This window comes from Lytechinus variegatus, chromosome 16 (assembly GCF_018143015.1).
Source record: "Lytechinus variegatus isolate NC3 chromosome 16, Lvar_3.0, whole genome shotgun sequence".
Lineage (NCBI taxonomy): Eukaryota > Metazoa > Echinodermata > Echinoidea > Temnopleuroida > Toxopneustidae > Lytechinus > Lytechinus variegatus.
The window spans coordinates 24,890,095-24,895,949 of record NC_054755.1 but is presented as its reverse complement, the minus strand read 5'-3'; the positions used below and the strand labels follow the sequence as shown (position 1 = coordinate 24,895,949).

Genomic DNA, 5,855 nt, shown 5'->3' with positions numbered 1-5,855 from the left:
TTGGCGGTTTCCACCCATTTAAGCGCTAAATAGTTTCCAGTGCCACTGCTCTGCAAATTAAAAGAAACATCGGATTCAGAATATGAAAAGGAGAAAAAATAACATTTTTTTTGTGTACAAACCAATAGAACCACAAAACTTCTAACATAACATGACGTCACGGTCTCGAGGCCTGGGAAAGCACGTATAAGAAAGCCTATTGTCGAAACCCGATTATTGAAGTTATTCTTAAACAAAATACAAAGTTGGAAAGCGAAGAAACGTATAAAGCTTGCATTTCTGTGTTAATTATTTTTAAGTTTTTGATTGGTATGCGATCTGTCTATTTCACTTTCTGGTCTAGGTCTTTAAGCATTATTTTGAAATTACCAAGATGCCGATATAGGTCCACACGTCGAAAATGGACTGATGTCGATCCAGGAGGCTGCAAGATGAATGTATAACACACTCCCACCTCCATTCCCCTCCTCTTTTCGTTATTTTTTTTTTGAGCCGGACTGATGCCGGAATAATACAAATCTTCAAAATTCAATAACTTCTTTATTAAAATATCCGATTTTGATCAAATTCGCAGCATTTAGCTTTGTGAATTTTACTCTATGTATTTATATATGAATATCTCCAGCCTGGAATATCCTTTTAAGGAGCGTGCATTGAGTGCACTCCGGAGTGCCGATTTTTCTCATCCAAATTTGAACTCGACAAATCATCACTCCGAAGTGCAGTCACTGTACACGCTCCTAAAAAAGTAAATTTAGCCCTTCATTTTAAGACTGTAATATGAAGTTTTCGCAACCACTACGCAGATGTTTTCTAGAAGTAGAGAATCTATTGTCAAAAGCTCTTTAAGACAAACGAAGTCTTTGTCGAAAATCAGTGAATCAAAATAGCAGTGTCGTCCTTGGCAAAATACATATTTGCCAGTTTTCGTCAGCTCCGATTTTTTGACGGGTATTTTCAATAGATTTACTATGTTGTGGAATCCATTCCCGTCTTAATTGCGGAAAACTAGTTCTTAATCGGATGAACATAGCCGGCTAATAGGTGAATATTCCATCACTGTAAAATAATAATAATTACAATAATAGGTATCGAAATAGCGCCATCTATCTAGAAATATTCTTTGATTTTTTTTCAGAATTGAATTCAGAAATACGGATGGCGGTTTCTTATAACAATCTATACTTAGGACGATACATTGATAAGCTGAAAACAACGTAGAACTACTAGGGTACAAATGGTAACCAATAGTTGTCCCAATTCTTGCGTTGGTCTTGAATACACTCTTAAAGTAGTGAAGCTAAAAATGCCCAACTTTTAACCAACCCTGAGCAATATACTGTCCACACAACTATTGGTTAAAATCTGCCCAAATTGGGTTATAAAAACTAATAATTGGGTAATAGATTTGCTCAATTGGATAGCCCAGAATATATATATTTTTACCAACTTACATTACCCAACCAAATGGACAGAATGTTGCCCAACAAGGTATGTCGATGTAAATGCATTTTAAGTGGCGTATTGATAAAAAAAAATGAGAGGGAGGGAGGGGGCAGACACTACAATGAAGCAAATATCTTTTAAAAAACGCTTTTTGTTTTTTTTACCTTTTTAATAGAAAAATCTAAACTATGAGACAAATTTTGATATAATATTTTCAGAAAATGATATAGAATTTCATCCATTTTTATTTCAAGGTCTATCTTTTTCTCCTTTTATTTTTCTTGGTCTTATTATTTTTTTGGGGGGGGAGGAGGTCCTTGGCCCCCAAGCTCACCCCCTTCCCCCCCCCCCGCCCACGCTTTACGGCAATGTTCAGTATGAAACATGCAAATTATCATACAGGTAACTCGGCGTGATCATCAATGGTCGATTATGACGTCACAATGCATCCCAATAGATGCGCATCACCGGTTATCCTCGGCTCGATGTGGTTGGCATGGCAATGAGCGTTGATATCAGCATCCCTATCCCACGTTAATTTCATCAATATATTTTCGCGCCCAAACGAATGATTGTTGACGATATCAATATGTACACGATATTCAATACAAGAGCAGTAGACAAGAACACAATTTAATTACTAACATTGCTTTTAGATCGTCCATTAAATAAAAAACATAAAAATCTACTTTAGCAAGAAAGAGCCTAAATTGTTCATCGGATAAACATAAATGCTTGCAACCGATTTCTTCAAAAGGTAAGACAAAATAATCTTTAATCATAACTAGCTTTATTCGCATGGGTTATTGATATAAGTTACTCGTGTCTGAAGCGGGGTTTTCACGGTTTCTATTCGTTGTTGCTAGTTCAATAAACGAAATGATAACCTAATGGAAACAACAATTATACAGAATTGTTTAATTGTTATCATAGTGATTATCACAATCGTTATTATTTAATCATCAGTATTATCAAAACATGTTATAATTATGATAATTGAAATGAAATGCAATGAGATTATCACCATAACAACATTCAATCAGTTTTATCGGGAAGGGGGACCCGTGAGTCACAGTTACTCATTTTACTTTTCACCCACAACATTATATCGATAATAATATTAATAATGATATTATTGATAATAATATTAATGATGATCATGATGATAATGATAATGCTGAAATTAAAAAAATGTATATTTTGTTTTTTATTATTATCATTAGTAGTAATTGTAGTAGCAGTAGTAGTGGCGGTGGTGGTGGTAGTAGTAGTAGTAGAAGTAGTAGTAGAAGTAGTAGTAGTAGTAGTAGTATATAATAGAAGTAGTAGTAGTAGTAGTAGTAGTAGTAGTAGAAGTAGTAGTAGTGTTAGTAGTGATAGTAGAAGTAGTAGTATAGTAGTATTAGTAGTATAAGAAGTAGTAGTAGTAGTAGTAGTAGTAGTAGTAGTAGTAGTAGTAGTAGTAGTAGTAGTAGTAGTAGTAGTAGTAGTAGTAGTAGTAGTAGTAGTAGTAGTAGTAGTAGTAGTAGTAGTAGTAGTAGTAGTAAAGTAGTAGTAGAAGTAGAAGTAGTAGTAGTAGTAGTAGTAGTAGTAGTAGTAGTAGTAGTAGTAGTAGTAGTAGTAGGAGGAGGAGGAGGAGGAGGAGGAGTAGTAGTAGTAGTAATATTACCATTACTGCTACCATTATTTAATTATTATTTTATCGTTATCATTATCGTCCTCGCCACCATTCATTGATGAATGAAAAATATATACATTATAGTACGTTATATAATTCATATACCACTCTTTTGTATTTTTCTTATTCAGGTTCCACCCAATACAATACCTTGTCTTACATGTCTTATAAGCCATCATGAAGTTTACTGACCTGACTCAGCGCTCGCTAAAAGAACTGGAGAAGAGATCAACAGAAAGAATGGCAAGATTTGAAAGAATACAGTGCGAATTTGAAGATTTACAGGACCAAATTGAAGATAATTCAAACTTCATGAACGTTCGACTATATAGGGTAAGCTCAAAGCACATATGAAAAAAAAAGTTTTCTGTTCAGAGCGCCAAAGAAATAAAAATCAAGTGCAGTCGGTTTTACAGTACTACACCATGTAGCTTTCTTGTTCATATATTGGTCCTGAAAAGGACCCTCCAAACTCTTGTACCTTTACAATAAAAAAATCAACCTTACAACTTTCTTTTGTTATATGTGTACTCTACAAGTATCAAAAACGTACCTATAATTCAAGAGAGATTGAATTGATATTGAATAAGAAGCCTTGTTCTGTAGTGATACTTTCATTCCCATTTTTTGTAATGAAATTTTTTGATTTGATAATAACTTCAATTCTTGACATACATAACATAAAATACATGTTAAATATCCTCTCTTTACAAAAACATGTAAATAAATTGACTACTGATATTGCTTAACACTATAGAATACATTTTCTGTTCTTTCTTTTTGGAAAGCACTACCTATATAAAAAATATTTCAACTTGCTACTCGTTTATTTTTTTATGTTGGTTTGAATCTATAGAGAGAAAAAAGAAGCATAACGCTAAAATTTCATCTAAATCCGATGTAAAATAAGAAAGTTATTACAATTTAAAGTTTCTTTATTTTTCTCTAAACAGTTATGTACAACTCAGTGAAATGCGAATGAGAGAGTTTATGATATATGGTTTTTATTGTTTAAATTATATACAATGGTTCCACTTTTTACCGATTCGACAGTAGGGACCCTTGATTGAACAACAAAATGTTTATGTTTATTTTTATGTTAACAGGGCCATGCTTTAAGACAAATAATCTCAATAATTATATAGTCCTCTATAAAGAGTTTTAATTAATAAATAAATGAATAAATAAGGTACATGAACAATAAATGAATGAATAAACAAAATAGACAAATAAATGAATAAGAAATAAATCGATGAATAAATAAATGAATATATAATAATAAAGCAATATTGACTGGCCTCGGGGCGATACGACATATATCGCCCAAACTAGATTTATATCGCCCGAGTCGTAGACGAGGGTGATATCAATTTAGTGAGGGCGATATATGTCCTTTCGCCCCCAGGCCAGTCAATATTGCTATTATTAACCAAATCAGACATCTAGAGCCAAATCGTTAAAATTTAGATATTTTAAATTTTTAGAATGAGAATCTAGTTTATCATGTTGAGCAGACTGGGCTTCTGAACTTTACCATTGTGACGTAATTGAAATGACGCGTCCCTGGCCTAGGGACGCAGTATCCAGCGTTGTCTCAACTTCATTACCATTATGACGTATAGCACTGCGCGGTTCAAGGACGCGTACAAAACGCGTAGAATACCCGGATGTTAGAGCTGCCTTTTATTGCCCGCCACATTTCCACGCATTTTCTCATTGACTTTCTTGAGCGGGCAATAAATTGGGCCCGTGGATAACCAATTGGAATTTTATTGACCGGCCATTCGATCCCAGTGTTAAGCAGGCAACAATGTTTCAAAGTTGCCCTGCTCAGATGTCTGATACGGTTAATAATATCATTTATTAGTTCGTTTGTTTTATTTACCAGCTGATCAGCGTGCAGGAGGATCTTGCCACCATTCAGAGGGCGGCAGAGGGGATCAGATTAAGATTAAATGGATTAAGAGAGGAAGCAAACACACCTGTCAAGCCCCTGGAGAGAGACCTATTCTATCCAAAAAGCTGGCTTACTATGTAGCCATGGAAACGGGATGGATGCTAATTAAACTAATCGAAGCTGAAGCGATGGATCAATGATTGCGCGGTGGATATCATTTCAATACACTCGTGCGTAAAGGCAGTAATTATTCACTGCATCAGCGAGGACCTGCTGATCACCATCACAATTATGGATGGATAGTATGAGGAAACAACAAAACCATACATCACACCCAGGAAACAATAAGAGTAATTTGCTCTTATTTTTGGCAAAAGAGACATTACATTCAATTTCATTTCATTCCTTTCATCTCGTTTATTTCCATTCCAACATAAACAATTTGTTTCGTACATTTTCATATACAATCTAAAGCAGATACGAACCAATAGTCCTCCTCAACTACTCATACCTGGCCAGTTTCCTGAGCCATAATGCAGTGTGGTCTAGTAATATAGACCCACTTGAATGATAACATGCTAATTAACTATTCAATAAATTGAAACCGCAATATATGTTTCCAAGTAGCAAAACATTTACTTTTCCTCTCAAACTATTTTAGTTTCACTACACAAATACAATTATTGGTCAATTTATTCTCTACAGTATGAGTAGAATGATGAAGACGTACATTTTAAGACTATGTTGATAACACACAGTCAGTGAGAGACCAAAAGCAGTTCACTCCCTTCTTTAAAGCAAGCAGACATCTGGTTTGAAATGGATGACGCTGCT

General features: G+C 34.5%; 1 long non-coding RNA gene across 1 annotated transcript; it reads left to right on the top strand.

Annotated features, from left to right (window-relative positions):
- Positions 1–2,022: 2,022 nt before the first annotated feature.
- LOC121430314 lies at positions 2,023–5,506 on the top strand. The gene is made up of 3 exons (XR_005972013.1): positions 2,023–2,203; positions 3,256–3,457; positions 5,013–5,506. It is a non-coding gene; the product is annotated as an uncharacterized LOC121430314 (long non-coding RNA).
- The last annotated feature ends 349 nt before the right edge of the window (positions 5,507–5,855 follow it).